The sequence below is a fragment of the Zonotrichia leucophrys genome, chromosome 8 (assembly GCF_028769735.1).
Source record: "Zonotrichia leucophrys gambelii isolate GWCS_2022_RI chromosome 8, RI_Zleu_2.0, whole genome shotgun sequence".
In the NCBI taxonomy this organism is placed as follows: domain Eukaryota; kingdom Metazoa; phylum Chordata; class Aves; order Passeriformes; family Passerellidae; genus Zonotrichia; species Zonotrichia leucophrys.
Genome location: NC_088178.1, coordinates 4,475,255 through 4,497,743, shown reverse-complemented (window position 1 = coordinate 4,497,743; position 22,489 = coordinate 4,475,255). Strand labels below are relative to the sequence as shown.

Sequence of the window (22,489 nt, the reverse complement as noted above, 5' to 3'; positions counted from 1 at the left end):
TTCTCCTGAGCCCTGGTTATTTTCTTGCTGTATGACATAAGTCAGCTTTTTGTTTTTGAAAGAAAATTACAAATTCTAACCCAGGAAACACAATGAATGTCCAGTGTACAAAAATCAAGAGGTTTTGAAAAGCTGAACTGATTAGATCCCTTCCCAGTGGGACAATGTGCAAATTTTGGGGTTTTTTTCCTATTCTTGTGATACAATTGTTATCAATAAAGGTGCACAGTGGGTTGGTTAAGTGGTGCACAACCCTCTATCCCTGTAAACCACAATCTGCTTTCTATGCCATCACACTCACCTAACATTAATCCCTTCTGAGCAAACGTAAAGGAATATTTATTATCTATAGTGTGAACATCAGGCTTAAGCAGAAATTAATTACTTTACAGCAAGTGCTTCTTTACAGAACAAGGTCTAACATATAAAAGATGCTATACCAAAATATTTTAGGAGCAGCAACACCCAACTCTTTAGGTATTAAACCTGGAACAGAACATGAACACCCAAACTGTGTCTTTTAATCCTTAGAAACAGTATTTTTATCTAATTCTGAAGGTAATTCCTTTGTACACAGACAGATAAAGCCTCTTTAGGCTTTAGGCTTATCTGGCCCCCAGCAAAAAAGAGAAAACTCAATCCATGTGAAAAAGGCGTTGTCTGTGCTTCTTTCTAGATCCAGCTGCAAATACACAAATCTTTTGGGTTTTCAAGTTCACAAATACTACACAATTATACCCACCCAGCATAACAAGGATATTTCCTAAAATGTTAAGCCACAAATTTAAAGATTATGGCACTGCTTTGACCCACTTTCTGTAGAAGAACTTGCCTGCAATCATATACACATACATATAGTTTCTTCTTATGTCAGAATTCATAGGCACACTGGAAAGCTTTTTAGAAAAAAGTTTTCAAACAAATTAGTGTTTTCATCATCCTGCATCATGCAGAGTTTGCAGCTTCCACATCAAATGAATTGCATCTCACTAGGAAATCTGCCCAGGTAGAAATTCAGCATCTCCTTGAATCCCTTCCTTTGTGCCATTCCAAACTTTAATCTCTGTACCTGGGATGCCTTTATCAAGTTTTCTGACACTTCCACATCTGGTATTTCTACCTGCAACTCAATACACATGACTACAGCTTTTTCCTACTCCCTGAAGTAATCTTCTCATTTTGGATTTTACAATGCATTTTTCTCCTGCTATTCAGATCCAACCCAGCAGAAGACAACACTGTGTAACTGGAAGCTTATTTGTTATCAGACATCCCCAGGTCTGTATTCACAGCTCAGGGGTGCCCTGAGGAGAGCAGCAAGGCTTGCTCCAATGACACACTCAAATAAGCACTAAGCTCTCAGCCAAGTGAGAAACCCCTTATTCTTAACATGCCCTTTTCATTCCTGCATGTAGCTCTCAAAAAACAGTATCAACAAGGCAAATAAGTCAGGACTAGAAGAAAATAGAAGCACACACATATCCAGTGCTGTACAGAGCCATCAATTTCCTTGTTTCTATGCCATCTTCTGAATTCAAGATGGAAACGGAGGCCAATGAGGTTGATGGGGAGAAGGCAAAGAAAGCTCTGCAATGGCAGGAGAGCCAGCCAGCAAAGCTCACCCCAGGTACTGCTGATATATTACTGCCTCTGCAATTTAGTAATTCTAGAACAAAACTGCTATTGATGAGCATCTAATTTATTTAGAATCCAAGATGAGAAAATCTCATTAGACACTTATTATTCTGCATCTACTGCAAAGCAAAATACACAGCTACAACAGCTGCTGCACACTCCCCCATCAGGCAAGGCAGGGAGACATAAGTAAAAACCAAATTATTCTGGTGTTAACCCTGCACCTCCAAAGCACAAGTCTTCCCCTCCTCTCTGTGTAGGAATATTGAGTTCCACTGCCCATTTATCTGTGACAGGGTGTCTAAAGTTACTTGTTCCTATAGTCATAAATCCTGGGATATCAGACGCTCCCCATAAACAATGTGGTCAAGACCTTGAAGGAAATGGCAGCAGTATATAAATACAGCTTACAATAAGCATTCAAAAACCATATCCATAAACATGCAACAACATTAATATCAATATTGCTAAACCACAGGAAATGGCAAGGCATTACTTTAGTGAAGACAGCTTTTAGCATCAATTCTTTAAAAACTTAAAACTCCTAAATATTCATCTGGCAACGCAATGCCATACACTGCTTGACAATTGCGTGGTTTAAGACCTGCATTCCTCCTGCCAATGTCTCCCCCCTTCCCCTTCTATTGTTTGTTGCAGTCGGTCATTACATCATGCTGGAGGTGATGTATTTAATCTCTCCCTAGCCAAGGTCAGGCTGCCCTGCCCAGCAGTGCACTGTGGGGCAAAACCAAGCCCCAGGGTGTTATCATTAATATTGCTATTGCATATGCAACCTTCCAAACTCACATCAGGAACAAAATACACAATCTGGAGAAACAGCCACCAATCTGCTGCATGCGAGTATTCACACATATCATCTAAATCTGGTACTTTTAGATTTTGATTTTGTGCAGACCAGTGGCAAACCATCAGGGATCAGAGCTGTAAACAGAAATCAGCAGAATGTGAAAAGGCTTTTCTGTTCAAGCTACCCTGAATTAGACAAGACAAGCAATCCACCCTACAGACACCAGAGCTGTGCATCTGTGCAGCCCAGTCCCAAAGCACAGCAAGGACCACAGCTCCCAGCTGCTGCACTGGGAAGGAATGGATTGCAGGGAGACTTATGAGAGAGAAAGGTTTTCCCCCCAGAAGATGGCTGGGCACTGGAACAGGGTCCTCAGGGAGGTGGTCACAGCACCAAGCCTGACAGAGCTCAGGATGTGTTTGTACAACACCCTGAGGCATGTGGTGGAGTTGTCAGGGTGTCCTGTGAAAGGTCAGGAGTTGGACTTCATGATTCCTGTGGGTCCCTTCAACTCATGATATTCTATGATTCTATTCCAGTTGCTTGGTCCTCTTTAATTTGCAGCACACTCCCCTTGCCCTTACTGTGAAAGGCAAACTTCAATCTGCTAAAGCTCTGCTTCATGTTCAGATGGTTTTGTTGTGCCTCTTTCACACTCATGGCGTGCTTCTCCCACCTCTCTTATCTTCTCTATTCTTCTTCCTTCATCTTCCAAGTCAGTGATTTCTCTTCCAGCTCAACTGTACCTAACACTCCTCAGCTCCCTCTTTCAAATCATCTTCACACTTGAATCAGCAATTCTCTTACTTGTGCAAGAACACTTGGATCTTTCCAAGACCATCTGTCCCATATTCTTCAGGACTTTTATATTTCTGAGATCATTGTCCCTGGCATAGCATTTCTCAGCAAAACCTTACTTTCAGCACTCTGTTGTTGGTTTCAGCTGCCTCTTCCACAGTACTAGGTACATCTTTCCATCTCCTCTTCCTCCTCTAGTGAATTCACCTTTGACAATCCTGCTTACAGCAGTTTCCTCTCCTTTCCCAGTGTCATTTGTTTCAGTCTCTAAACAGCTGAATGATAACAGGCTTAAAATTGATCCAACCACCTTGATGTTAATATTTTAAATTATTAAGTCTTAGTTCTCTAATGCCAATAAATCATTTATATGTGCACATTTAATTAACAATCCAATCAGTAAAAACAACTTTGCATTCGCGCCACATGTTTTATCAGAGGAACCAAAGACACATTACAACATTAATTAGGTGTAATAAATGCCCTGGTGAGGTAGTGAAATATTGTGGGGAAACAGAGGCAATACACTTGGTGGATTTGCCCAAGGTTAATCCAGATGTTCCCAAGGAGGTGTTAAACAAAAAGGGCAGAGGTGAAGGTTCAAATGAGGTTTAACTCTCTCCATAAGAATTCCTGTTGGAACTATACTATTTACTTATTTGCAGTTGCATTCCTTTCCCAAAAAAACCTTTGAGGCACAAACCACTGCCATCAAGCATGCTGAAAACCAGCCCTAAATTGTGACAGCCAGTCATGGTCCAACATCATCTCCAGCTGGGGGTTTTGAAGGACACTTTATGACCTTCCCACAGCACAGTTCCTACCTCCACAGACACCTGAGCTCATGGGATGCTGGACCCTCACCTGCTGCTCTGAGGTCCTAGATGTATGTGAGTGTCTGATAGCTCCAGGTGCTTCAACAGCTCAACCAGCCCATGGGGAATTTCATACCAAGTATGCCTGAATGACCCAAGCTAACTTCTGGAGACAGGTCTTGCAGCTGTGTAACTGGTGGGTTACATGCTGGCCACTGCTAGTGGGATAGACTGGGAAAAAAACCTTTCTAAACGCCTCACATGACACCATCTCCTCAAGGCAAAATGGAAGAATAATTCATGCATCACAACCAGAGATGGTGGCAATCAATACAGGAAGATGGGTTAATCATAGGTGATGTCAGCAATGATGAAGGGACCAAGCTGAGCCAGGCTGGCTGGGTCAGAAAAAGGGAAACACTTTGGCAGAAATTCATGAAATCAATTTATTTAAAACTGATAATGGATACCTATTCTGGTACTGTTCATTTTATATGGTTGGCTGTCAACAATCTGGGGCAGCCAAGCTGTCTGGGCAACACTAATATGGTGGGGTGACCAGGCTGGAAGCCAGGAGCCCACCAAAGCCAGTCTGTCACTCCCCTCCCTCAGCTGGACAGAGGAGACAAACAGGCTCAGAGTCAAGATGGGGACAGGCAGAGATCACTCTTCAATTACCATTACAGGCAAAACAGGCTCAACTTGGGGCAAATCTAATCAAATCAGAGTACGATAATGAGAAATAAAATATTAAAAACACCTTCCCCCCACCCCGTCCTTCTTCACAGGCTTAGCTTCACTCCTGATTTTTTTCTCTCACTTCCCCCTCAGGGACAGAGGGACAAGGAACTGGGACCACAATCTGCTCATCACATATTGTCTCTGCCATTCCTTCACTCCTCAAGGGGAAGAGTCCCCAAGCTCTTGGTCTCTGCTCTCTGTCCTCCATGGCAGCAGGGAATTTCCCTGTGCCTGGAGCAGCTTCTTTCTCCCCCTCCTTCCTCACAGAGCTCTGGGTCTGCAGCAGAACTGTTTCTCACATATTCTCACTCCTCTCTCCCTGCTGCAGTTGTGCAGTATTTCCCTCTCAACTCATCCTAAGTACATTATCCCAGAGGTGCTGCCAGCACTGCTGATGGGCTCAGCTTTGGTCAGCACTGGGTCCATCTTGGAGCTGGCTGGCATTGGCTCTGTTGGACAGGGAGGAAACTTTGGGAAAGTTCTCACAGAAGCCACCCCTTCACCCCAAACCTTGCCACACAAACCCACCTAGTACATCTCATCTCCTGCAGGTTGTAGCTTTTTTGCCCCATTCTAATGAAAACCACCTCCACTCCCAAGTCTGATCTGACATAGATAATCAAAAAAGGGACAGTCTGAATTGTTCCATTTTTAGTTTCTATGCTTTATCTATAATAACATCCCTTAAACATACCCAACCGTTTTTAAGTGGGACCCCACCACCAAACCAAAGCCAAATCCTGATACAACAGCATCCTAAACTAACCAACTTGGAAAGTTCTGGACATGCATTTAAATCCTGACCATTGCAATAGTGGGTCTCAAAATAATGTTGCAGGGGGACTTGAGTGCTCAATAAACACATTAACTCTCCTAAATGTTTTGCTTATGCCAGCTGGAAAAGAAGGATGATGGTTTCACTGCATCTGCAAGCTTTCTAATTGTGTTAGTGGATGGGCCAGAAGTCTGGCAGCCATGGAAATCACAGTCTTCATTTCTCTTTAGGCCAAGAACAGTATATTTAATGGCAACAGGAATGGAGTCCCAGTTCCAAGTGTCAGCACTGAGGGTGCTGTCTGAGGCAGGGAACAACAGCAGATGTTCAAGCTGAGGCTGCAGGCAGGGAGTGTGGGGAATTACACATCTGTGGGGAAAGCAGGGCTACAGCAATAGGAAGAAACACACCAGGAAAGCAAAAATACCTCATCCCTGGAGGCTGCTTCCACCCAAAGGGCTGCAGGCTGCTTGGTGGTAAGAACAGACAAGAGCAGGAATCCTGCAAGGTGGCCCAGCTTGTAGCTGCATAAACCACTATTTATATAAAAGATACATTTATAAATTTTTTCCTTTTATTTTCTATGCAACACACATGAGCCATAGAAGTGACCTCCACCAGAACCTGATGAGATAAAAGAAATGATAAATGGTTTCTTGTGGAGAAAACTCAAGGCACAAACATTAACATTAGCACACAGAGAAGCTTCATGAAATTATACCTATACTAATGCTATTTATAATATATGCTGATTTGGGAAAAAGGACTTTGATTTGAGGAGTGAAAGTTTAATTAAGGTAAAACAAAAATTTCCATTAATCTTGATAGAATTCACAGTCTGCTGCTCTCCTCCACCATCCACTTCAGCTAATGCTATAACAGGATCAAGAGCAGCCCAATATACCTGAAACCTCCTGCAGTGCAGACAAGGCTGGGCAAGCTGGACCAGAGCACGTGGCCCTCCCCAGGCTTGGGAAATAGGACACTTTGTCCCCTCAAGATATTGCTCCAAAATGCCCTGAGTGCAGTTTTCACCAGCCAGGACACACAGGAAAATGAAGAAGGGATGTTGATAAACTTGAGAATGGCAAAGAAAAATGGCCAGAGCTTAAGACCTGCAGGCAGGTTCTGATAACACGCATCTCATGTCACAAGCACAAGTTTTCTCTTGAGCAGCCAAAATTCCAGTGATACTTAAATCTTCTCCCTGGGTGAATTCAAGTCATAGAGTTTGCATAAAAACATTTCCTTTCTTCTGTTCCCACAGTACAGGTAAGGCTGGGGCAGCAGAGCAGAGTATCCTCCCCAGGCAGCAGAACCATCTCCTACACACCTGTGCCCAGGAAGGGGTTTAGGGCTGGCTTGTCTCACAGCCACTGAGGGCTCTGTAAATCTATTATAACTGTATGGAAGAGGGAGCTGACCTGAACTGTGGCCAGGTCATGCCTGCAAAGCTCTTTGGAAGACAGGGATCTTTGCTTAGTACAGTGAGAGATGCTGGGATCTCTGAAAGAAGATATTTCAAAGCCATTTTTGCAGGTCAGTTTTCAAAGTAAAGCCACAATGCAAACTGCCAGCTTTCATGACAAAATTGTATGGTATTGATAAAGACAATACAGTAAATTGCATTTTAATAATGTACATAAAAAGTGAAGAACTTCGTTAAACAAAACTATGCAGAGTACAGATGATACACATGAAGTTGCTTTCAATATCCCATTCCTGATGCTGTCCCCATTGTATTTATCTGAGGGGAGAAGGGAGTGAGAAGACAGCTGTGCCTTAAGCACTAAGAATGATGAGAGTACAGCTTTATAGCTTTAGTACAATAAATGCAAAGCATGGCATATTCCCTGCTTCATTCTGCAGAATGAACTATTCAAAAGATAATAATGAACTTTGCATCATCTAGAGGACTCAATTGTGCCTTCCGCCTGCTTCCCTAATCTCAGCCATCTAAAACACTCCTGAATCCAGGAGAATGAGGGAAACCAGCAACTAAAATGTATCCAAGAAGTCAGAAATCACTGGATCATTCAGGTGTAGAAAAGCATTTTAGATTTGAAAACAAAGGATGTGAAAAGAACAAACAAGGAAACCCTCCAAGGACTGAGATTAAAGTCAGAAGCAAATACAGGATGTCTTAAGACAAGTTCATTGATTGTGAAAGGGAAAAAAATATCCAAACTCAACACACAATTCTAGACAATACTAGACAGAAATTGTCTATTCTTTCATTCACCTTCCAACTTTCCCTCTCCTCAACTTGCTCATTCACCTCCCTGCAACTTACCCTCCCCAAAGGAATACCAGGAGGCAGCCCCTGAATTCTAATGGCATTTGCTATTCCACTAAATCCCATAGATCTAAATGGGCAAAATTAGCTGAATTCACCTATCAGGCATTCTCCACAGTACTAGAGAAGGCACCTGAAGCTGTAAGATGGGCTTTCTTTTGTTTACAGCTTTTAAATAATTCAGAGAGGAGCTGTCAAGTTGAATCTGCAAGGCTCCCTTGACTTTGGACTTGTGCTATCAGACTGCTTGCCTATTGTTTATAAAGACAAAAAGGAAAACGTTACAGGATCATATGTCTGCACGGGAGGGGAGTCAAGGACTAGGAGAACAAGGGCTGTCAGGACAGAAGTCATAAAAAATACAGATGGGAAAGCAAAAGTAGGCAGTAGGTGAAATACAGATGTACCAGCAAAGCAGCAAGAGCCAGTTGCCAGTTTGGTTGTGCTATAAATACACAATGCTTGCAGTTTCTTGTGGAATATGAAGTCGTCCTTTAAAAACGAAAGCCCCAAATGCAAATGGTAACTTTAATTAGCAATTAAAAGCCCAACTTCCCAGCTATACAATTGCAGCTGCCTCTCCCAGATCTGTCTCACTTCTGCAAACCCATGACAGCTGTCAGGCAGAGGGCCAGCACTTAATAATCATTCCCAAACCTCAGACAGCACAATTCCATCCTTTTTTTCCTTTTTTTTTTGGGCTCTTTGGGCAGACAAAGATTTACTAGGTCCTACCTGAGGACACTAGCAAACCACAGGTGATGGCCCTTGGCATCCCAGGGAGTTCATACATTTCAAGGTGCCTTTTAGAATTTTTATTTTTAAGCGACTCTGTGGCATGCACAGTTCTGATGGGGTTTTGCAGAGTCATTTTCAATCAAAGCTGCAAACCTGACTTTAAAGCAAATGACTGTTTCTTGAAGCAGCAAGAATAGAGAGGGGAGGGAAATCTCAGGACATGCAGCCTGCTCCACTCAAGCACATCCCTCCAACCAGAATGCAATCACCTCTACAGCCAGTTTGCTAAACCTAACAAGAACTTTTAAAAAAGAGCATTTTAATACAAAACCCAATAACTATGATTACAGTCTTGCTGTAAGCTACTGAGCTGGATTAACACTTGGCAATTATCCTTAGCTGTGGATGCTGCAAACAAAATCCTGCCCAAGGGCTGTCCCCACGTGGTGGGACATGGCAGCTGAGGATGCTGCAGGAGCTCTCCCGTTGCAGGATAATAACATGTGTGTAAGGAGGGGAACGATCTGATTTAGCTGGCTGTTCTAAAGCAGACAGAGACCTCCATTTTGCTCTAGGAAGACTGCAACAGTGGACAAAAAAATGTTTATTTTGCCCATGACCAGTCCCAACTGGTCCCAGCAGCTTCCAGTCCTAGCAAATGTCACGATTACACCAGCCTGTTATACACTGTCTTTTATCCTGGGCTCCTGACTGTATCAAATCCTAAATAAAACATGATGTAAGGCATGCTAATAAGCCAAAGAAGAGAGGATTCACATAATAGGAAAATACCATTAAGTGGAAAAGTTTAACTCAGAAGGTCAAAATTATTCTAACCAGAAGAAAGAGATGCTGCATGGGGCACACTCACAGGCCCCAAAGTCTTAAATGTAGCACTGACAGTGCCTTTCCTACTCACTCAGTGACTGCCAGCCAACAGCACAGCCTGGAGCTGCAGTGCCATTAATAATTCCCTAAATTTCTTGGCCTTGAACATGCTCCTAAACTCCAGGAACAGCTTGCCAGTGTGCTGCCTGCAAGAATCCCTACAGCAAGATGCTGCTTCCCCACTCCCTGACCCATCCCCTTTTCTTAAAAATTATTTTAAATTAGGTATATGCATCTGAAATAAGCAATGCCAGCTCCCAAACTTTACTGGTATAAGTCTGTGCTCAGGTAAGAGCCCTAAAAGGAACACAGGGGCTGTTGAGTTTCCATGTCCCAGCCTGGAAATCCTTTGACTGCTTTCCCCCATGGTCTCTCCTTGGCCTCAAAGAGCAAAATCCAGTTGATATCATAACTCCATTCCAGGTTGTAACTGGAGATTTAGGATGATCTTACAGGTGTACACACTTCCTGGCAGAATACAAGAGGTTAAAAACAGACTGTAATTTTTGAAAGCATGTTTTTGTTGGGGCTAGCAGCAAAGGGGAGCAGGGGACCATGCTGTGGCTCTGCTGCCCAGTGCTGGAGCTTGTCCTCCCCTGGGTTCTCAAAGAGGAACCAAAGCTGCATTAAGGAACTTCATCCATCCAGCCATCCTGCACAAGCTCAGGAGCAGCTCAGTTTATGGCAGAACTTAAAGCCAACAGAGGCTTTTGCAAATCAAGTAAGCCTTTTTACAGCATAACAAAGTAATTTCTAGTTAATAATCAAAACAGATTTAACCCATTCTGTACTACACCACCTAACAACTTTATTCCAAACGCCAGAAAGCATTTCACTTTCTAATGAGCCAGCAAAGGAGTAAAAGCATCTCTCTTTGTATAATGTACTCACAAGCAACTCTCTCATGCTTGTGATTTCTCAGCACTGTGAGGCTGAAGTGAGATCTGGGTAATGTTCTACATCACTGTTTAAGAGCAATTCAATCATCTTTGTTCTGGATTAAGTCTTGCTCCCGATTAAATTTAACAGAGCAATGAATAGGAAATTGGGAAGTATGCAGATTTTATCTTTAAACCCAATTCACAAGTAAAATCATCTCTCTCATAATAGATAATTCTGCTAGTGTTCAAGTTATTTTCACACAGTGGCTATAAAAAAATTATCTCTAGATATCTGAAATGGAAATGACTATTTTTAATGCTCCCTGTCACTCTGAATGCATGCTAAGACTAACAATACTGCATCAAAAAGAAGATCTCAACAATCACGAAATCCATTAAGCTACCAATGACTAAGAGAAAAAAAAAAGAAGTTGAAAAAGACTCAAGTATATAAAGAAAAGAATTACCTACTGGGATTACAGGGGTGAACAAAATCCCTTGTGTTGCACTACAGTACTTCTGTACCCTTCAGCTACGTAAACATTAGAATACAAACCCCACCTTTGCTGGCAAAGGGTGAGGGAAGACAAACACTTCTGGCATTTGATTTCTTTTTTTATTTAGGTAATCTGCTTCATCCTCCCTTGATTTCAGATATTCTTTCTGAAGAGTTGCTGCTGTTGACTCATTCCTCAACAGACACCACAGAGCTGAAGCACGTGGTATGTATGCTTTTCTCTGAGCCTGATGATGCTTAAAATGTTCCAGAGCAGAGATGGGGAGAAATAGAGGACAAAATACAGGGGACATAAGAAAATAAAAATTACTGTTCTCTGTCAGGATTTCACAACCTCTTTCTTATCACAGCAAACTTGCATGTAGTGCTATGAGAACATCAGTAGAAAAGCTCCCACAAAGAGCTCATGATCATGTCCTGCCCTACCTAAACCATCCAAGAAGAGATACAGGACTGTATCATGAAATGGCCTCTAAAATAAACAAAGCCACACACACAGCACATACACAGTATGTGTTTGTGGGGATAAGGAGACAGACACTGGCATTTGGTGTCACATTCATTACTTCATTAACTTTGATATGTGATGAGCTGGGCTCAAATTTCACATTCATGTGTTACCTGAAATCAATACAGAAGCCTCAGCCAGACTGAAAATATATTATAAACTTCCAATCTGTTTGCAAAGAAAAACAGCAGAAACTTCAAAAACCTATATGAAAAAACAGTTTTCTTAATTCCCCATCTCACTCCAGAATGGATAATTCACAGGTTCACAATGAATAGCAAAATCCAAAAGTTTACTAGTGGGCTGAAGAGGAGACTGTCCTTGTTCCTGCTGCCATGCTCAGACATCTCTGCTGTTTAGGGAAAATCAAAGGGAATCATAACAGGAAGAGGAGAGGTGGCTGCAGAGGGTGGCCAGCACAGAAAGGGTCTGAGTTCACACTCAAGGATATACTGGGAAAGACGTGGCCAAATTGCATCCCTTACCTCTAACACTACATCTAGAAAACATTTATCTGAAAGCAATCTCCAAAGCAGTATTTTTCTTAAACCTCTGAGCCTTTGTTTACTTTTGGAAAGCTAAATATGTGTATATATTCTTAAGTTTTGAAACAAAGAAAACGCCCAAGCTCCCAATGGTGGCTGCTGCCTGCTATAACAGTAGAAGAAAAGTTGCTAAACCCTGTTCTACTTCCAATTTCCCCACAACCATATCTTTTTTTATGCATTTCCCAACAATTTAAATTTCTTCTGTTGCATTGTCAAGCAAAGAATGAACCTGGGAAAACCAGAAAGCCAACAGCATCCTTTTGTAGTAAATAAGGATATTTGTATTTCATTTTCACTAATTTTCTCTCTTCTTTTTGCTGGCCCAAATTTATCTTTTCAAATGCTGGAGCTAATGTACCAGTTGTGAAGCAAGACATGCAGAGAAGAACTATTAACCTATTTTAATGAAGGATATGTCACTCTAAACAAATCAAAATCTCCTGCAAGCACGCACTCTCCAGACCAGAGCAGCTTGCTGTTGCTTAAGTCTTTGGAGAAACTTGGCTAGAGCAATCTGCTTTGTAGGTCTTTCCTGGAAGGAAAACAAGGCAGCGAGGCCTCCATTGATCAACCTAGAAACTAGGAGAAAGAATCATGTGTGCCTGATTAACATGAGGATTCTTGGCTGGTGATGCTGAGCCTCTGCCAGCATTGGTCATGAGGAGGGACACAGCTTCTCCTGCTCCGACTACAGTTTATTTATGTGCTATCTGCAGATTACAGGTAAAAGGAGCTTTATATATTTAATGGATCAGAACCAAACTTTCTTCCCAGTATATGTAATATTACCTATATTCTCTCCAGTATCTCTCGTTATTATAAATACTTGGGGAACAATGCTCTGCCTCATCTGCCCCAGCTACACCCTCTCTGCTTAACTGAATATTCACTTCAGACATACTAAAGTAAAACTAAAAAATCCAGTACTGTACCAAACAGCACACTTCTCTCCAGCTTTAGGAACTAGCTAAGCATTTTGGAAGTGATTATGACATACAATGCCATAAGAGACATAATTATTTAAAGCAGCACTTCCCTCACAGAATTCAAAACACCTCGTGCAAGGGTGAACGCCCATCAGCTGCACAACCCCAAATTTAACAGTGCCATTTCTGTCAAAAAAGGCACTCATTACATTACTAAACATAACTTTCCTGTCATACTGGCTTTCTCTTCCTTAGAAAAGACTGATTATTATAATTCTGTGTGTAACCTATATAAAATAATTATGTCTCCTAATCATATATCAGGTAGTTTCAATTCAGACATAAGATTGCCTCCAAAGGAGGGACCATTTTCACTCCATGCACATACCTAGCTCATCTAGAATTAGCTAGAATTAGAGCAGAACACCACCAAAAGAAATTTAAACATGTTTAAAGGATACAAACCCATGTTGCTGCTAGAAAACCCCTCTGAGCAGTTGTTTTTTGCAAGCCTTTATTCTCATTTTTCTAACAGGCAACACAGTTGGCACTAAGCTGGTCACAAATTAGTGGATATCAAAAGGCCTTGGGGTTTTGTTACTGTCAACAGAAGGGCAGAGGGCACACAAAAAACTTCAGAATGAATACCCAAAGCCAAGCAGTAACTCTATTAATGCACAGATATACACAAAGTAAAGCTTTTGCAGAGAAAACCACCTATGCATAAATGCTCCTACTTCCAATTCACCCAGAGGTTAAGTTATCTGATCAAAATCTTGTGCTGGAAAGGAAAAAAATCCGCTCATATTTTTTCCACTTCATTTAGACTGTGTAAAACATTAAATTCTGTCATTAAAATTGCTTAATTAGGAGTGCTAGAGCAAAAGGTTGATGCAGCTCATGAATTGTAACTGCTGAATGGTGGTGGCCTGGCAGCACTTGCCATAGATATTAGCACTAAAGAATGGGGAAAAGGAGAAAGAAAAACACAATATTGCAAAGTTGGTTTGACTTTAATTGAAGCACTGTCACTTGTTAGAGGGAATGAGGTTATAAACCAAATTCCAACAGCACTGACAGCAGACCACCACCCTTGTGGGGCAATTCTGCATCTGCACAGAAGCTGGCTTCAAAGGCAGCGGCCAGCTCAGTGCAAAACCTACCTCATTCTTGCTTTGCTCTTGCTGCTCTGAAACCAAAGTCCTGCTTTAGCAGTCAGTGCTGGGACACACAGCTCTACTACTCCTGCAGCTCCTGCCTTTAATGCCCCCCTTCATCTGCTCTGCAGCACACCAAACACTGCCCGACTGATATCAGCTCCCAGCACTCAGACCTCATCTCACTGGCACTTTGTGCCAGCCAGGGACTTCAGCAGATGGCACTTCACACAGCAAACACCCAGCATGAGCCTAGCAGTGCAAAGTAAAGCAAAGGCTGCTCATGCAGGAGATGCTCTGACTCAGAGGAAACCAGCTTCAGTGAGAGCTTGACATCAGGCAATATTGGCTCAGTACCTACAGAACTTGCCAGGATCCTGCTGCGACCTACTGCTTGCAGGGGGCTCTGCTCCAGGACACTACACAGAATATACATTAGATACAGTGGGTCCAGAGGAGGCCACTAAGCTGATTACAGGGGTGGAACACTTCTCCTGTGAGGACAGGTGGGGGTTTTCAGCCTGGAGAAGGCTCCAGGAAGACTTTATTGCAGCCTTCCAGTATTCAAAAGGAGCCTATAAGAAAGATGGGGATAAACCTTTTTGTAGGGTCTGTTGCAACAGGACAAGGGCAAATGGTTTTAAATTGAAAGAAGGTCAGTTTAGGACAGATGTAATGAAGAAGTTTTTTTATAATGAGGGTGTCCAGAGATGTGGTGGAAGCTCCATCCCTGGGAGTGTTCAAGGCCTGGTTGGATGGGACTCTGAGCAAAGGGGTCCAGGTTTACTGCAGGGGGTTGGACTAGATAGTCTTTAAATGTACATTCCAACCCAAACTATTCCATGATTCTGTGATTATAAGTCCCCCCAAAAATACCAGGAATGAGCCTTCCTCCCCAAAGGCTGAGAGCTGTAGGAGGGCAGAGACAGAACACCTGCCACCTGTAATTCCCACAGCAGCTGAAATGCCCCAAGACAAAGGCACAATGCTAAGATAAGGCATGGTAAGAGAGAAGTGTACACTTCACGATAAATATCCTTCCAGGCATCATTTGAAAACCCCCCCAAACAACAGCCTAATCAGTTATTTAATCAGTGGCTTTAGAGCCCAATGGAGTACATATCAGGGGCCCAACTGTTGAGACTGGTTGGAAAAGGAATACAGTTGTCCAATAATTTAATTCTAAAAGTAAGTGCTTCCTGAATATGAACACACACTTTTTTTTCTCTCCACCCCAGTATAAGTAAGACAAATAATATTCTTTGAAGTTGTGCTGTTTGAGACATAGCTTATGTAAGTGCCACATGATACATACTGCTGTACCTTGCAACATTATAGTTCAGTAGCAAGCTGAGGATGGAGCTGGAATGAAGTCTAGGTTCCATGTGAATTCCTGACTTCAGTTCATCTGTTATAAAACTCATACTTGAATAAAGAACTGATAGTTACTAAAGCAGTCAAGTGCCCATAGGAGAAAAACATCCACTTACACGTTTAAGAACAGCTACAGAGATTTCTTTGCATCCCCAGCTCACCATGTGTAACACACAAATATGATTTGCAATTGCATTGGGATGCTCTCATTTTTTCAAATATTAGGAAACAGCAAGAGCCTGCTCACACCAGCAATGATCTGCAATCCATTACCACTACAGCTGTACCACTGGGATCAGCTACTGGAATGGTAATGTCAGCAGCACTCAGTGATGTTGGCCACTGTGTCATTCACTCAGTCTAGGAAAGATGACTCCAATAAGAAGGACCTCAGATCTATCTACAGCACATGCTCTACTCCTCTTGGCATTAGAAGAGATGCACTGGTGAGCAAATATCATCTGTAAAAGTCTGAAAGAGTAAATACTGTCTCCATTCAGGAAATAGAAACTTTCATCTGCCTTCTATTCAAGACAACGTTGACCCTGTGGCAATTTTCTGCGATTATGCAAGAGAAAAAAAAAAAGCCTCACCTTCCAGAAGGAGAGAAACTGAGTTTGCAAATGTAAAGCTAAAACCAACAAAGAAGAAAAACCTGAGCCACCTACATTTCTTGAAGAAGCTATTCTTAAAATAGAAGCCACAATGATATCAGAATGCTGCAGTACCACAGGGGACCTGAACTTGAGAGATGAGCAGAAGTGCCAGACTCAGCCCTGTGTCCTCAGCAGTGGCAGCTGCTCTGCATCCAGGAAAGGAGGAGTTAGCACAGCTCCTGACACACCAGGCACCTGCTGCGTGCCACCCTGAGCCTAAACAGCAACAGAAATGGTGCAACACACTTGTTTTCCCCCAAACACACTAGGCAGGAGGAGCACAGGGGACACAGGCTGGGTTTTCAGGCAATCTCCTGCTCCCTTTGCTGTGGCCATATCCTCACTGGAAGGAAGCTCAGAGGGTATCCTGCAAACAGGAAGAAGATAGGAAGGAAAGAACATTTACCAGTATTTTTCTTCTTCTACAGATCGCTCAAAATTAAACACTTCCTCATGAAGCTGGTCATTTGCATAATCACATTATCAAGATGATGTTTCACATGGATTGGAGTGTCAACAGACTGAGATGTCAATACAGTACATGAACTGTTAGTAAGAGAATATTCTTTTTTTTCCCCCCACAAATTTCTACACACTTGGACACAAGTTTCTGACACACAAAGGTTTTTGACAGGGAATAAGATATTGTCAGACACCGGAGTATTTTTTAATTAATTCTCCTTAGCCACAGAAAAAATAGAGCCCAAACCAGAGCATTTGAAGAGAAATGGATATGAAAGGATATGAGCATGTTCAGAGCAAAGGATCATACATAGCTTGTGACATCTTTTATCTGCAAGTAGAAATTATTCTGAATAAGAAAATAGTTTTCAAGCAGCACATAAAGCAATATATACAGTGTGTGTTAGTACACATAACTAATATGCTAAAATCTGAGGGGGGGGAAAAATCAAGCATGACACGTCTTCTGATGTTCTGGGTCTCATTTGTTTTTAAAGGAAACTTTAGATTTTCAAATGAGTAAAGGAGCAGTAGACATGAAAAAGGTAGGATGGAAGAGAAATCAAATATGTTTATACCTAAGGAAAGAGCAAAATAGAAGTCAAAGAAAACTGTGTTTAAAGCATTGCCAATGACCAGAGAGAGCAGAGGGCATGTCAGGAGGAGTGGGAAGCCATCACACAGGCAGCTGTGAGCACTGCACCATGCAGGCTATGGGGATTACACAGCTTTCCAAGGAGGGAGTCAGACCTTTGAAGATTTTCAGGTAGGGGAGAAAAAACCAGTAGAATAAACCTGATCAAAGCCACCACTTGCTTTTTTCAGAAGCTGATCCTTCTCAGCCTTCCATAAACTGCAGAGCATTTCAAGCACAAGAATGAAGATGACGACCTCTGCGTTTCCAGCATGAAGAAGTGGTGTGAGACTGCACTGGAGGAGAACCTGCAAGGATTCTAGCTTGGGAGATGCTGCACACAAATGCTACAGGCCAGTCCTGGTCTAGGAAAGAAAGGAGGAGTCAGAAACCAGCAGATGGCCTTCCAGAAAATACCACAGCTGGAACTACTCATGCTGTGACCTGTGGCACAGCTGGGGTCTGATCACTCCAGGCAGGCATTGATCTCCTAAGCTTTTGGGTCCTACCTAGGTATTTCCTGACATCTGAACAGGTAAGTTGAGGACACTGTGAAAATAAAACACCACTGAGTTGAAGCTGGAAGTCAAAATTCTCACCAATTTTGAGATTTTTAAATTTCAGCAGCAAAGAGAGACAATGAAGTTGCAAGTGCTTCTTGTTTTCCCCCCAAAATCCTGCTGGAATTTGTGCTTCAAGCTACAAGAGGTATAGTTACAGCTGATACAAGTTACTTAAGAATGACACTGAATTACCATTCAGTTACTTGGGAATGACAAAGGAGGTTTCATTTTTTATGTTCATAAGTCACCCAAATTAATTAGCGCTTTAAAGTGGCAATGAATCATTTCCTGAAATAATTTGTATTGGCTAAATTAATTCCTGTGAAGGGAGCCAATTTGCTGATTGTAAATTATAAGAGCCCCAGACTAGCTCCAGTGTACACTGTGTACCATTTATAAGACTACTGGGAAACAAAGGATGGCTACTTTTCATCAGTGAACAAGACTGCAGCCCTATTAAGTGACTGACTTACAGTGCTACAATTACAGGTTTCTATTTAAAGAATCCAAGCCAGACATCATTAAGAAACAAAGCTGGATGTTCAGAAGAAAGGAAAACTAAACAGAAGAAAATCTTGTTTCCTGAAAAGGTGCACCAAAAACCTATTTGAAGGGAATATTTCATCCTCTTAGATTAACAAAGAGAAGTTTAGATGTGCAAGGCTAATTATGAATACACTTCCACCACAGGGCAATGCCCAAAGCCAACCTGAAGCCTGGAGTTCCAGAGCTGCTAACTCATGGTTAGATGATGTTTTGAGACCCTCATAAATTTAAAATTACTTTTGAGGAGTGATGAAGTGAGAAAACACATACATGGGTTTCTACTCAGGTGGAAGAGATGCTTTCCTTCCTCCTAGGAGAATTCATCCATCCAGTATATCCCACCACCCACCCATCTCTGGTTAAAAACTGCAGCACTCTTCTTAATGGATTCCCCTTCTTTACTCCTCCAAAAGAAAAAAAATGTATATAATGCTTTACCTAAGCTAATTTGCATGGCTTTCTCCTGTTCTTATCTGCATCTCCTCACTGGTATCAAAGCCTTGACATTTCTGCTTGTGAAATCCTTCCCTGCTAACCTGCTTATCAGCAGTAATGAATACTTGTGCAAACAGGTAGAAAATTAAATGGCTTCTTTACAGTGATTATGATAGATTGAGCCATGCTTAATCTACATAATCAAATTGCTTCTGTGCTCAGCTGTAATACCTTTTTGCTGTCCTGGGAGCAGGTTCAGCCTTGGCTTTTCTTTCAACAGCTGCTTTCTGAGAAACACTAACCATGCCTGGGCAAAGGGCTACTTTAGGTGCAATCATTTAACACAGCATGTTTGAGGTACATAAACTCTACAAGAGGGTGTAAACAACCAGTGTCCCCTTCAGGGAAGGAGAAAACATCCTTTAGGACACATAAGGGACAGCAAAGCACAAACCAATCTCCTCCAGCTATGATCCACATACCCAGATGTAATTGCAGTGAGCCTTCTAAGAGAGATGACATCTCTACCTGTTTAAATGCACTGAGCTACCACCACTACTGCAATTTTCTTTCCCTGTGCAAGAGTCTCCCTGTATTGAAGAGCATCCCCTGTTTACATGCTACTAAAACAGAAGACTGTTGTTTTCAATATCAAGACCAGATTCTTGTTTCAAATCAAGCTGGTTAAAATGGACAGCAAGGGTATATTATAAAATCCTTGACTTGGGAAATTAAAGGATTTAGTCCAGGGAATGTTCTGAAAAGCATCTCCATGTCTAAATCATGTTTATTAAATCACTTAGCCAAAAGAATCCTGAAGCTTTCTCTTCTTTTAAGTATTGATCAGCTTTTAGCATAAAACAAGAAGGGAGAAATGTTTTTCCCCACAAACAATAAGTTGGTGCTGTTTTAAAAATATCCAGCAGCCTACTTGCCTTTGTCCAAAACACAGCAGTGCAAGAATCAGGTTTGCTTCATGGTCAGCCTGCTGGGAGGCTTTTCATTTGCCTGTTTTTTTCCAAAGAGTCTAACAGAACAAGTAGCCTACAAGCTAGTGCTTATTTCTAAACACTTTTATAAATTGTAAAGTGAGTAAACCTGGTGCAAGATGCTAATAAGCACTCAGAGAGAATAATTTTTCTTCCTCGTTATGGCTTTGATATAGGTAAAAAGAAGGTGCTGCTGGACCTCTGAGTCAGAAAGGTGACAGCTCCAATAAAAAAGGCCTCTGCATCTTTGTAAGTAAAGAAAAATCAATGCATAAGGGAAAAGAATAAAAAGATGGGTTCTGGCAAGGGCCACTAGCACAGCTTGACTTAGGCTCAGGAGGAAGTAAAAGCCTGAATTACATAAAAATAGATTTAAAGAAAGAATCAATGACATTTAATCTGAAAGTTTTGGTTAAGTTTTAATTAGGATCTGAGATTCTGCACTTAAGTGCATGAAGTGAAGGAGTACATGTACTCATGCTTCCCAAGATAACTGACAGATCTGAAACTTACTCATCTCATCTCAAAAGGTTAATTAAAGAACAATCCTTGACAGCCACACTGGATGGAAACTGAGAGTCAGCTTCACTGGGGAGAGGCTGTGCTGGCATCTCCCACCCCTCAGGAGCAAACTGAAGATGCTGCCCTGTGACCACAGAATGGAGATGAGCAAGATGCTTCCAACCAGCCCAGCAAGAAACGGAGCAGAGTGTGCCCACAGCACGCTAAAACTTGCTTCCTGTGCTGCCTGTGGATCTGGGGCTGTGCTGGGGTTCTGCATGGCTGCTGGCCTGGAGCTGCTTGCACACACACAGAGTCCTGCAGCAGAGCAGGTGGGATCACAGCCAGCACTGAGAGGTACGTGTGCTAACTCTTATAATAAGGCAGAGTCGCTCACTCAGGATCAAAATTGTAATTAAGCTGAAAATAGGCTGTAGATTCCTTAAATCCTACAGATGCTGACAGAACTTTGAAGCACAGGCCTTCCCTGATTCAGCCCAGTATCAGAAAAAAAAAATCACTTTTTAGCGAAGCCTGTATATGCAAAGCTCATTTAAAAAAAAATCATGGCAAATTGAAGAAACATCATCAAAATGAAGAATAGCAGAGTTTCATCATTTGAGTAAGACTTCGTGGACATAAGTGAACTTTGGCTGTGCAGTAATTTAATTTCCTAAGAACATGAGCAAAGTCTCAATTAGGTCAGAGAGGATTGCTGCAGCAGCAGAAGAGAAGAGGAATGTGCAGCTGGATCAGTGAAAAGATGGTGCAAGTAAACACTGAGGCCTCTTGGCAGAAGCAAGTGAGGCTGCTTGCTTGGTATGTACCACAGGCAGAGGCAAAAACCACCTGCAGGCAGCTTTTTGCTGCTCTCTTTAAAAGCTAGAGCCAGGTAGTGTGGCTGCCACAGGAGAAACAGGCTCATTTAGAAGCAGCCTAGGGAAAAGCAGATGAATGCCAGAGAAAAAAAAAAAAGACCAGAACAGCAATGGATTCTGAATGCTGCTTAATGGAGTGAAGCCTGAACATTATTTGGCGTGATCTTGACGGGCCTGATTTAACTGTTACATTTTTGTATGGTATTTTTCATCCTGATTATGAAGAATTGCTTCACAGCCCTTGGTGACAGCTTAGAAGTTTCTCAGCCACTTAAGCAGAAGGTCTATCAGAGCACATTTTTTAGAGAAAAGACTGTTGAGGAGTGGACAGCAACAGACATAACCCTACGGGTGAGACATCTCTGCTTTTGCCTGTAGAAGAGATGCCCAGAAGAGCAATGGGCAAGACAATCCAAGCACTGAAGTGAAGGCAGCTCAAGGAAGGGCATTTCTGGAAACACAGGTTCCCACAGCATGTTTTTATCCAGCAGAAAGACAAATTACCAAACCTACAACAGCCACTCTTCACCTGAGACATGTATACCAAACCTTTCAAAATCCCCAGCCAGAAAAAGCTGGTGATCCTACATCACCAACTGTCATGCCCCCTGTTCAAACCACAGCAGCCCACCTCTTACTTTTAAACACAAAGAGCAGTTCCAGACACGGGTTTATTTTGATTTTGACTCAGAAGTGTTCATCTGAAGTGAGTTTAGGTCACAGTTGTCGGGGTAGTGTCTACACATGCAGAAAGCAGATTGGTAGACATTGTCTTTGTGAATAGGACATCTCAGGACAGCAATTATGCAACATTTCACTTCATCTACTTGGAAGAGTGCATTTAAGATCAACTCCATTTTGCCCCCTCCCAACAGGCCCCTTCAAGCATCTGATCTGCAAATCTTGTACACACAAGAGTTACTTGCTATATATTTTTAAAGCAAGGTTTTCAAGAGCACCCTGCATTCAAAAGCAGCATTCTGAAAGGCCACACTCACAAAAGCTGCATCAGGTCTGCCTGCCACATTAGTACACATGCTAGGGATGTGAATTCAGTGCCATTGGAACAGACACTTTACATATCTACTCATCTAAACACAAAGGCTGTGTTCCAATGAGCAAACCCAGACAGACACAGCAACATTGAGACAAGGCTTCACAATGAATATCTGTAACAAAAACCCCACTAATGCACCCACAAAAACCATCAAATGCCAGAAATACAATGCTGCTTTTGGGATTTTAGATAGCATACAGAGGAATTCAAACACCCAGGTGGAAGAGTTAAGATCACAGCAATCTCTTCTCCCCAGCATTTTACTTACCCTGCAAATCATCAAGGTTCTCACAACGACCTGCAAGTACCCTTACTTTTAACATGAACAGGAAAATACCAAGCACAGTCAAACCCTCAGCAAGG

General features: G+C 42.1%; 1 protein-coding gene and 1 non-coding gene across 6 annotated transcripts in view; both read right to left on the bottom strand.

Moving 5' to 3' along the window:
* Positions 1-22,489, bottom strand: part of COP1 (COP1 E3 ubiquitin ligase) — a 124,746-nt gene that overhangs the window by 7,764 nt on the left and 94,493 nt on the right. The gene's annotated exons all lie outside the window — the stretch shown is intronic.
* On the bottom strand, positions 9,111-9,246 carry LOC135451391 (small Cajal body-specific RNA 3). Its single transcript, XR_010441306.1, has one exon. It is a non-coding gene; the product is annotated as a small Cajal body-specific RNA 3 (non-coding RNA).